General features: G+C 34.1%; 1 non-coding gene across 1 annotated transcript; it reads right to left on the bottom strand.

The window, feature by feature from the left end:
• Nucleotides 1-349: 349 nt before the first annotated feature.
• LOC138377692 (U6 spliceosomal RNA) lies at nucleotides 350-456 on the bottom strand. Its single transcript, XR_011231854.1, has one exon. It is a non-coding gene; the product is annotated as a U6 spliceosomal RNA (small nuclear RNA).
• Between the last annotated feature and the right edge of the window lie 10,104 nt (nucleotides 457-10,560).

The following is a 10,560-nucleotide window of genomic DNA, read 5'->3' on the forward strand; positions in this document are numbered from 1 at the left end:
CGCCCACCTCAAATGTCAATACCTCCTCTAGTGACAGAGAAGAATCAATATATTTTTTAATTTTTTTTCTGATAAAATCCAATGTGGAACATAAAAGTTTATTAGAATAAAAATATACAAACATTAAAATTATTTCACATGACATACAGTTTTCATCCCTATTAGTATTTTTTAATTGCTTTTAAAGTCTATGCTTTAAATAATTTGCACATCTGTAAAGATGCAATGCATCTATTAGATACTGAACATCAGAACTTACGGGTGGGAACTGATAGTTATGTCCTACTGCAGTAAATATTTCTGTAAAATTTTAGAGAGGAAAAAGATGAAAATAATTTCACTTGAAATTAAAAATATGGAACATTTCACAAATTCTTGTCATCCTGTGTGTGTAGCAGCCATGATAATCTTCCCTGTATCTTTCCAATTTTAGAATACGTGCTGCTGAGTGAGTACGCAGCATATTTTTAAAATTGTTTTGATTTTGCACAATATCTATCAACTTCCTTATGACATTTGAGGAAAGAAATGTCATTTCACTTTCTTCCACCTCTCTCCCTCTTCCAAACCCCATTTTTGGTAGTTATATTGTTTTTATAATGTCTGGATTTTTAACATTTACAGCTTGTTCCTCAACCATAATTCAGAGTTGTTTACTCTTGGTTCTATTTCAAATGATTTGATGCTCACTATCAGACTGTTCCATGTCCTGGCTTCTCCATTCTACACGCCTTGATTCATCTACTTAGTTGCCTAGATTTTGTCATAAAATAGTTTTTATTTATTTTTTATTCCAAGAAAGGCTCATGGAGTTTGCTTTCTTTACATTGTTTCATGCTTACTATCTGTTGCATTTATCCTAGGAGGATAATTTGGTCTTAAAATTTTCAAGTCATTCTTTGTTTTCCTCAGCACTTTGTAGACATTGTCTTTGGTTTTGAGGGTGGTGTGGCAGGTCTGGGGTCAATCTTATTTCCTCTTTCATAAGTGACTTGCTTTTTGCTGGTATATCCATATTATTTTTAAAGCATTTTTCTTTTATTCTCTTTTAAATATATTTGGTACATATAAAAGATTAAATATAAAATATGTAAATATAAAATTACAATTAAAATTTTAAACTTTTAAATAATCATTCAACTCAACTAAAAGAATTACCAGTATCATTTCATCTACCTTCACCTGTTCCACATCCCTCTCTTCCCCACAAGGTTGCAACTCTTGTATGTTTATCCTTCCTTTGCAACATTGCAAATGGTTCTATCATGTATCCCTAAACAATATACAGTATAATTTCATTTTGCTTGTTTGTGAGTTATATAGAAATGGTACCATACTGTATATTGTCTTCTGGAACTTTCTATTTTCATTCAACTTACTATTTTTAAAGATTCATTCAATGTTGCATTGTTACTATAGAGTACCCATTTTAATAGCATTATTGCTATATAATTTACATACCTTAAAGTCCACTCATTTAAAGTATATACTTCAATGGCTTTCAGTATATTTAGAGTTGATTATCATCATCTTCTAATTTTAGAGTATTTTCATCACTCCCAAAAGAAATCTTGTACCCGTTAGTAGTCATTCTCAATCTCCCACTCTCCTGCTTCCCCATTCCCTAAGCCTGACTTTCTGTCTCTATATCGTTGCCTCTTCTAGGTATTGCATATGAATGGTATCATACAATATGTGGTTTCTCTGTGACTAGCTTTTTTCATTTAGCATAATATTTTCGAGGTTTTGTCCATGTTGTAGGATGTATCAGTATAGTCATGTGCTGCTTAAAGACAAGGATATGTTCTGAGAAATGTGTCATTAGGCAGTTTTATTGTGTGAACGTCATAGAGTGCACTTACACAAACCTAGATGGTATAGCCAACTACACACCTAGGCTATATGGTATAGCCTGTTGCTCCTAGGGAACCTGCTCAGCATGTTAGTGTACTGAATAATGGAGGTAACTGTAACACAATGGTAAATATTTGTATACCTAAACATATCTGAACATAAAGTACAGTAAAAGTATAGTATTATAATGTCATGGGGCCACTGTCATATATATATGGTCCTTTGTTGACAGAAACCTTGTTCTGTGGAGCATGACTGTACTTCATTACTCATATTACAGAATAATATTCCATTGTATGGCTACACCATATGTGTTCATTCATCAAGAGCATTCATTTTTATTGCTGTATTGTATTCCACCAAGTAAATACAATTTATTTATTTGGTCTACTATCAAAGGATGAGTATTTGTCATTTCCAGTTTTTTACTGTCACGAATTGTGCTTCTCTGAACAAGTCTCTATGTAACCAAGGGTAATAGGTTTTCTGGTATGTATACATAGGAGTGAGGTATGCTCATACTTAAATTCATTGGATGGTGCCAAATTGTTTCCCAAAGCAGTTATACAGGTTTACATTCCTAAGAGTATATAAAAGACCTTGTTGATCCATATCCTTTTCAACATTTGATACTGTCTGATTTCTCAATTTTTGCCAATTCAGAGTGTGTAAAATTGTATTTCACTTCAGTTTTAAATTGTATTTCCTTTATTACTAATGAGAATGAGCATCCTTTCATATACTGTCCATTTCTCCTTCTGGGATGTGCCTGTTACTATCTTTTGCTCATCTTCTATTGGTTTTGTCATACAAAGTAGTTCTTTGTATACTCTGGAATCAATGTTTTGTCAGTTACACATATTGCAAATATCTTCTTCCAGTTCATGGCTTGTCTTTTCACTTTTGCAAATGGTAACTTTTATTGATCAGACGTTCTTAGTTTTTATGTTGTCACAATTAGCATTCTTTTCTTTGCTGTTTTTTGTTTCTTGTTTAAGACATCCTTTCCTCCTTTGAAATCATAGAGATTCTTTATTTCATTCTACAAGTTGTTTTTTTAATTATGCCTTCACATTTATTTTTCTAATCCAGCTAAAACTGAAAATTGGTTTTGCTTCCCTCACCCCCACCAATATAACTAATTGTCTTATCACCACTGATCTGCAATCCCACCCCTACTGTATATCAAGTTTTCATGTATGTTGGGTCTATCCTCTGTTCCATTCTGTTGCTATTTTTCAAGTTTTCTAACTCTGCCAAAATTATAGCCTTAATTATTTAGCTTTATAGAAATTCTTAATATGTGGTATAAATCGTCAGACTCAATTCTTTAGGAGTCTTAGTTTTTCTTAGCCCTTTGTTTTTTCCATACAAAGTTTGAATTAGCTTGTCCATTTCATGAAAAATCCGGCTGTGATTTTAAATCTAAATGTTAATTTGAGAGAAATGATATCCTTACTATATCAGGTGTCACTATCCATAAACATGGTACATCTTTTCATTTATTTCTCTAATAACTTTCAGTCAAGTTTTATTTTCTCAATACAGATCTTGCATATCTTTTATAAGATTTATTCCCAGATACTTTATGTTTCTGTCATAACTATAAATTGTAACTTTTTAGTATTATGTTTCAATAGTTGTTTATGACCATTGTTTAGAAAGGCAATTGATTTCTGTATATTGGTTTTAGAGCCAGCCACCTTACTAAACTCTTATTATTACTATATTTGTAGATTCTTTGTGATTTTCTATGTAAACAATCATCTGCAAGTATTTGTGGGTTTGCCTGTTTCTAATCTTGTCTTTATGTATTGTTTGGCTAGAAACTCTAGTTTTAATAGTGATTGAAAACACGATAGTGAGCAAACTCATCCCATTTGTAATTTTTGAATGGGATATTTTTCACTTTTCATCATTAAGAACAATATTTACTGAGGTTTTGGTAGACACCTTCATTCAAGTAAAGAGAATTCTTTTCTATTCATAGTTTGCTAAGACTTTTTATACTGAATCAATACTTAATTTTATCCAAAGTTTTTCTGCATCTATTAAGACTATATATTATGGGTTTTCCCCTTTAATCTATTATGGTGGCTCATAATTCTAGATTTTTTAATGTTACACTACCTTGCATTCCTTGGTCATGATAAATGAACCTAAAAAAAAAAACAAAACTCCATTGGATTCCATTTGGTAATTGTTTAGGTTCTTGAATGAGATTGGCCTATAATTTCTTTTCTCAGATCGTACTTGTCTATTTTTGGTGCCTAGGTTATACAGAATGATTTAGGCAGTATTTCCATTTGTTGTATAAGTCTGCAAAAGACAGAAAGTACTGTTGAATGCTTAGTAATTTCACCTATAAAATTAAATGGGCCTGGTCTCTCCTGTAGGAAGATTTTAAACTACTGATTCAATTGCTTTAACCATTCAGTTTCCTAATTCCTAATTGTTTTGGTAAGTTATATTTTTCTAAGAATTATTTCATCTAGGTATTCAAACGTATTGGCACAAAATTCCTCATAGCATTCTCTTTCTAATCTGTGCTATGTCTTTATTTATATTTCATTTTTAATCCTTTTATTAGTTGTACTCTTTTTTTCCTCGGTCTTTCCAAAGGGTTGTCTATTACTTTTTTCAAAAAGCTAACTTTAAAAAAAATTTTTCATTGTAGTTTTGTTTTCAATGTATGAACTTTTGCTATTTTCATTGTTTCTCTCCTTTTATTTTCTTTATTTATTCTCTTATAAATACACAATTTAAGATGGGTGCTTAGTTCATTTTCAGACTTCTTTCCATTCTAATGTGAGCATTTATGGCTGATTTCTCTAAAAAATATTAGTTCCAACATGTTAATTTTCATTACAATTTAGCTTTAAGCATTAAAAAAACCTCATGATTTCTTAATTGATCAATGAATAATTATTCTATTTAGAAAGATACGAGAATTTTAAAAATATCTTTTTGCTATTCTATCTTAATTGAATTGTCATTAAAGAATACCATCTTTCTAGGGAGTAAACTTTAGATTCAAAGTTTCTTAGGTGTGAGTCCATTGACGATAAATTCTCAGTTTTTGTTTAAATGAAAATGTCTTTCTTTTACTCTCATACTTGATAGATAATAGCTACTTGCTCTCAACACAAATATATTATTCTATTATCTTCTATTTTCTGTTACCATTTTTGAGCAGTTTGCTGTCCATGAAATAATCTTCCATTTCTTTACTCTCTGGCAGCTTTAAAAACTTTTGTCTTTGTTGTGCAACAGAGCTTCTACTATGCTAGGTATTAGTTTTCTTTGACTTATGCCGCTTGGGAATGCTGTGCGTTCTGAAACTGTGGATTCATAATTTTCAGAATTTCTGGAAATTTCTCAGATATTGTCACTTTTTGATTAGCTTTATTCTCTCCTCCTGTGACTCTGAGTTGACATGTGTTAGACCTTCTCATTTTATTTTCAATTTTAAAAATTATGCTAACATTTTCCAGCCCGTTTTCTCTCGGGATTATATTCTGGTTAATTTATTCACGTCCATCTTCAAGTTCATTAAATCTCTTTTATATGTGGCCACTCTGCTTTTTAACATGTTTTTTCTTTCAACATTTATATGCTTTTTATGTAGACATTCCACTTATTTTTAAGAACTGCTTGCGCATCCTGATAGGCTTCTGTTGCTTGTTCATTATTTTGATTCTGTACTATATTTCTTTAAGCACTTCATAAACAATTCAATATCTAACAGTTCTGATAAACATGGCTTACTTCCTCATGTGCTTAGTGGTCTTTGTGAACTAATATTTGCCTGATTATGCGTTGTGGGAATTGGATGCTTTCCTATGGAGATCTGGTTTGTTTCTGCTAGTAGGTGGGAGGACTACCAACTTGGGGCCACTTTAGCTCTCTTTGAGGGTCCTGGCTTAATTCAAAATCCCAGGTTCAGTATCCTTACCTTGCTGTTGATCCTAAATTCAGTATCCAAATACACTGTATGCCCATTGGCATTTTCCTTCAGTATAATACAGTTTTCTCTCCTTTGCTGCTTGCTCAGTGTGTTAATCTGCTCAAGGCTTCAAGCTCCTCAGCTTTTTCTTTTTTGTTTTTTGGAGGCAGGGAATTTAGAGATTATTTTACCCTCTTCTAGGGAGTCCAGCAACAAACCAAAATGTTTTACTTAGAATCGAATTGATTTCCAGCAGAGTCTTGTCTGCCATTGCTGCTGGAAGTGAAAATCCTATTCTTAATCTGTGAAGTTCAAGTTCAAGAAATAAAATATGCGTGTTGACCATTCTGTCTCAGTTCTCCAAGCACATGGTGCCCTATCTTACTTTGTTTGCCTGGGCTAGAGTGAAGTTGTGTGTCGTAGCTCACTATAGTCTCAAACTCTTCAGCTCAGGCAATCCTCCTGGCTCAGCTTCCCAAGTAGCTGGGACTACAAGTGTGCATCACCATGCTCAGCTATTTTTTTTTTTTTTTTTTTAAAAACATTTTTGTAGAGACAGGGTCTTGCTATGTTGCTCAGGCTGGCTATTACGATTTAAAGGGTTAAGTATCAATTATTTTTGTATTCTCAATTTACAAATAAGTAAACTAAGGCCTAAAAAGGCTAAATGACTTGCCCAATTCATGACAAAGGGAGGATAGAAACTGTTTTTTGTCCAATCTAGTAGTTTTTCAATAAATCCTTCTAATACTCTTTAGACCTGATTTTAATAGACATGTTATGTTAAATTCCATCTGTAGTAGTTTATATTATGACAAGGTCTATAACTTTGTCTATGCATACCCAAGTCTAGATGCATATATCCATGTACAATCACATATGTACATAAATGAACCAAAGCCTATATAGAAACTATTATAAGTACAATTTGACATATAGATAAGTATGTGAGCATTATAGGGAAATACATAATCCTAATCTTTCTCTATAAGAATGGCTTTTAAGATCAAAATAACTGTACACATAGACCATTTATTTTTACTTATGCACAAGAACAAATAACTTCTGGTAAAGATTATAGTGACCTGGATTAGCTATATACTATGTCTCAAGCAGCCTTTTAAATAATCTCTCCATTGAATTAACTAATAGGTTAAAATTATAAATTACATAAATGCACCGATGAAAAGAAAAAGTGAGATTCTTTGTGGGCAGTATTCATCAACAGTCCTCTAGGAAATCTGCCAACATGCACAGTCACTAACATAGCACAAAATTAATAACGTAGTCCAGGGAGAGAAAGAGGGAAAACTAGAAGCAATCAGTAAAGCAGTCACTTCAATTTAGAGAGTCACACCATCAAAGCAGCAGAGAGGGAAGGATTACAAGCACACCCTCTGATATGCCAGCATTCCATGAAGTTACAAATAGCTGCTGGTAGTGAACTTGGGTTTTCTTAAATACTATCTGATAATTTCTGTTTTATTAGTTTTGTTTAGGAGACGTATTTAATTAATTTTAATTGACAAACAAATGTACATATTTATCCTGTACAACATAATGTTTTGAAATATGTATACACTGTGGAATGGCTAAATTGAGCTAATTAACATGCATTACCTCACATACTTATTTTTTTGTGATAAGAACATTTTAAATCTAGAAGATACATTTTTAAAGTAATGGGTTAATGTCCTAAAATTCATTTTAGACAACTGGAGGGTTGGAGGTAGAGAGAGGTGTTTCTTAAAGGCCTTTTTAGATAACTGGGTCATATATATATGTCCCTTTTTAAAAGTTTTCATAGATTTTTGTTTTTTTCCTCCCCAAGAGATTCTCTGAGAACATTTTGGCATCATTGTTATTTCCATGTTAACATGCAAGGGAAGATAATGTACTCACATGGGTTTTTTTTTTCCTCCTCTGATTTTTCTCTTTGTTCAGTTTTTGACTCTCCACTCCCCGCATCCCAACCTCTGTCACCAAAACACTTTTGGCACATAGCTCCACTTCTCCAAAGCAGACATTGTTCTAGTCAAATGTAACAGTAGTTTGAATACAGTTGTGCTTAGGCATTTTCTTTTCGGGGAACTGTGAACCTTTAAAAAATCTGTATTGCTAAGATTATTCACAGTGTGCTCCACATATGCTACTGCACTTGAGAACCACTAACAGCTAAAGATAAAGAATTTTGTGGGTGAGGGCTTGAGGTGTTGAGCTCAGAGTGGCAGAGCCTGTATCACCCTGGTTAGGGTGGACGACACTAAGATGAGTCAATTTCTGTGGAAGGGGACATGGAAAAGAGTGCTTTCAACAAGCCAAGTCTGTAAAATGGCATTCCTGAATCAACTTCTAATTTTTCAGTCAATGATTATCCACTTAAGAAATCGCTCAGAACCATTGTTTGTTCTTTTCAACTTCTAGCTTTTATATAATAACGTGGAACATTATAGAAGAGGAATAACTTGAATTTACTTATATTATGCATACTTTCAAATCTGCTATAATGTTTCAGAATGAAATTATTGGTATATTTCATTGCCTCTGGGTGAGCCCTGAAATTTCCAACAAACCCATCCCCAAGGAGACTGACCTCTGTATCTGTGTGGGAATGGGTAGTCAGTCCATCATATTTCCTGCCCCTGGAGAGCTGTACAACACGCACCATCGACTTAAACATCCTCTGCCTTCCAGATTGCCTTGCATAGCTATTATTTTTTAATAGCAATGACAGCTTTACTTACTAGGGAATTTGGCCAATTCTGAGTGACTTAACAATGAGAGAGGCTGGTGTCTAATACCACACTAGATTATTTCCAGTTGCCTGAAAAAGATGTCCTCCTTAAAAGTCTCCTGATGCAGAGTCAAAAGTTAGCACAGGCAGAGAGGTTGTTACACCTGGAACCCAGTGGGAAGCGGCAGGCAACAGTTGGCATTTCTCTGGAGAGCCAGTTTACTCATTATTTCAGTGTTTGTGCTAGTGAACACCTTCCAAGTGAAAATTAATTGCCCTTTTGGATTACTTAGGATATTATTTTTAATGCTGAAGTTTTCCATATTATCCTTGGCCAGAATTTTTTTTATATTTTTCCCCAGAATAAATAAAAAAAAAAATTATGTGGTTGTTTCCAACAACACATAAAAATAGCACTTAGTGTTAAGTATTAAAATGAAGGTTAAGTGTTTTATTGGTGGAGGGGGGAGGGCAGTGAAGGTCTCCTTAAAACATCCAACAAACGAAATTCCATCTATGTTTGTCTAAAAATTCCAAACAATTAAAACATGAAGCTTGCTAACCAAGAATAAGCTTCAGGATATTAAGACCATTCTGGACCTGCCTGAAGTCATGCCTGTCCATTTTGCATCTGTCACCCCAAATATGGTCTGAGAGAGAATGGCAGGGACAAAAGGCCTTTCTTAATCTATCCAGCTGCCTCCTGGCCCTGCCAGAGCATCCCTGGGCTGTGCCTAGGGTACAAGAAACGAGCCAGAGGAGCATGAAATCAACCACAGTTTCTGCTTCCTCTTCTCACTGCCCTACCCCCACCCCCAATCCCATCAAGACCTCCAATTTTGAGTGGCTGGAGATGTTTCTAATGCCTATGCAGGTCTCTCTCTGCCAGCTGTGCACTCTGGCGAGGAGCACATTCCAAACTGAGAAACATTCAATGTCAACTTCCTCAGCATTGAGCTTTTAGGTAACTTTCCAAGCAGGCAATGTTTTGGGGAATTTTGCTCTCACTTCCTGTGGAAGGGCTTACTGGGAAGATTTTTAATGTCCTTACAAGGAACTGTGTTCAAGAGAGTAGTAAGTGATTTAATTATCCTACTAGATAAAAGGCACCATAAGCACAACAGTACACGGTGGGGAAAAATCTCATATTTCTACTTTAATATTATGTAATGTTGCATGTGAGTTTTTTGTGTTTAGTACCGAGGAAGGAGATGACTCTTAATTTACAAGGCAGACTGAATCTAGCGCAGATACAGGGAAGTTGCAGGGATTTGAGAAGTGACAGTGAAATTCCTCTTTGATTCAGTTTAGTGGTATCTTTTTTTTAGTTTCTCTTTCTGTATGTTTTAGGTTAGATGAGAGAATGGCAACTTTAGGAAAGCAAATGTATCATTAGTCTTGCAATGGCAAATGGGCTTCTTCCCCCTTTTAAATTGAAAACCAGCAGATGAAGATCATTGTTATTAGTAATGAAAGATTCATTAGAAATGTCCTTACAGAGCTTCAACTGGACAAGCTCTGGAAGGCTCTGTATTCAATTTGGGATTGACTGAAGCCCAGGAAGGCTCATTGGGTTTGGATTACAGTGACTGAGAATAGCTAAATGTTCGTGAGGCACTTAATTGCACCTGGACACATGAATTTCTTTAGCCCTAGCTCTATCTTGTGTCTCCTAATTAAATAGAATGTTCCTTTATATTTTACTTATGTGCTTCATTAAAGTTCTATTTTAAAGGAGAAGATAATTGCTCTTTGGCTCAGTTACTACCATGCCTATAAGGAAGTCCTAACCAGAATGATACATCCTAGACACTGGCAACCACCATGCAGAACCCAAATTGCATGGTTGTGTCAAATGATGTAAGACATGGGAACAAAATAAATAAGGAGCATTTATTAGTGTATCCACTTAAGAGACATTTATTGAACATCTCTATCATCTCTATTTATTCTGTTGGATCCCAAAGGCCAGTACCAGAGATGTAAGAATTCCTTACCATATCCAAGAACTGAAAAATCTGATATG

The sequence above is a fragment of the Eulemur rufifrons genome, chromosome 29 (genome assembly GCF_041146395.1).
Source record: "Eulemur rufifrons isolate Redbay chromosome 29, OSU_ERuf_1, whole genome shotgun sequence".
Taxonomy (NCBI): Eukaryota; Metazoa; Chordata; class Mammalia; order Primates; family Lemuridae; genus Eulemur; species Eulemur rufifrons.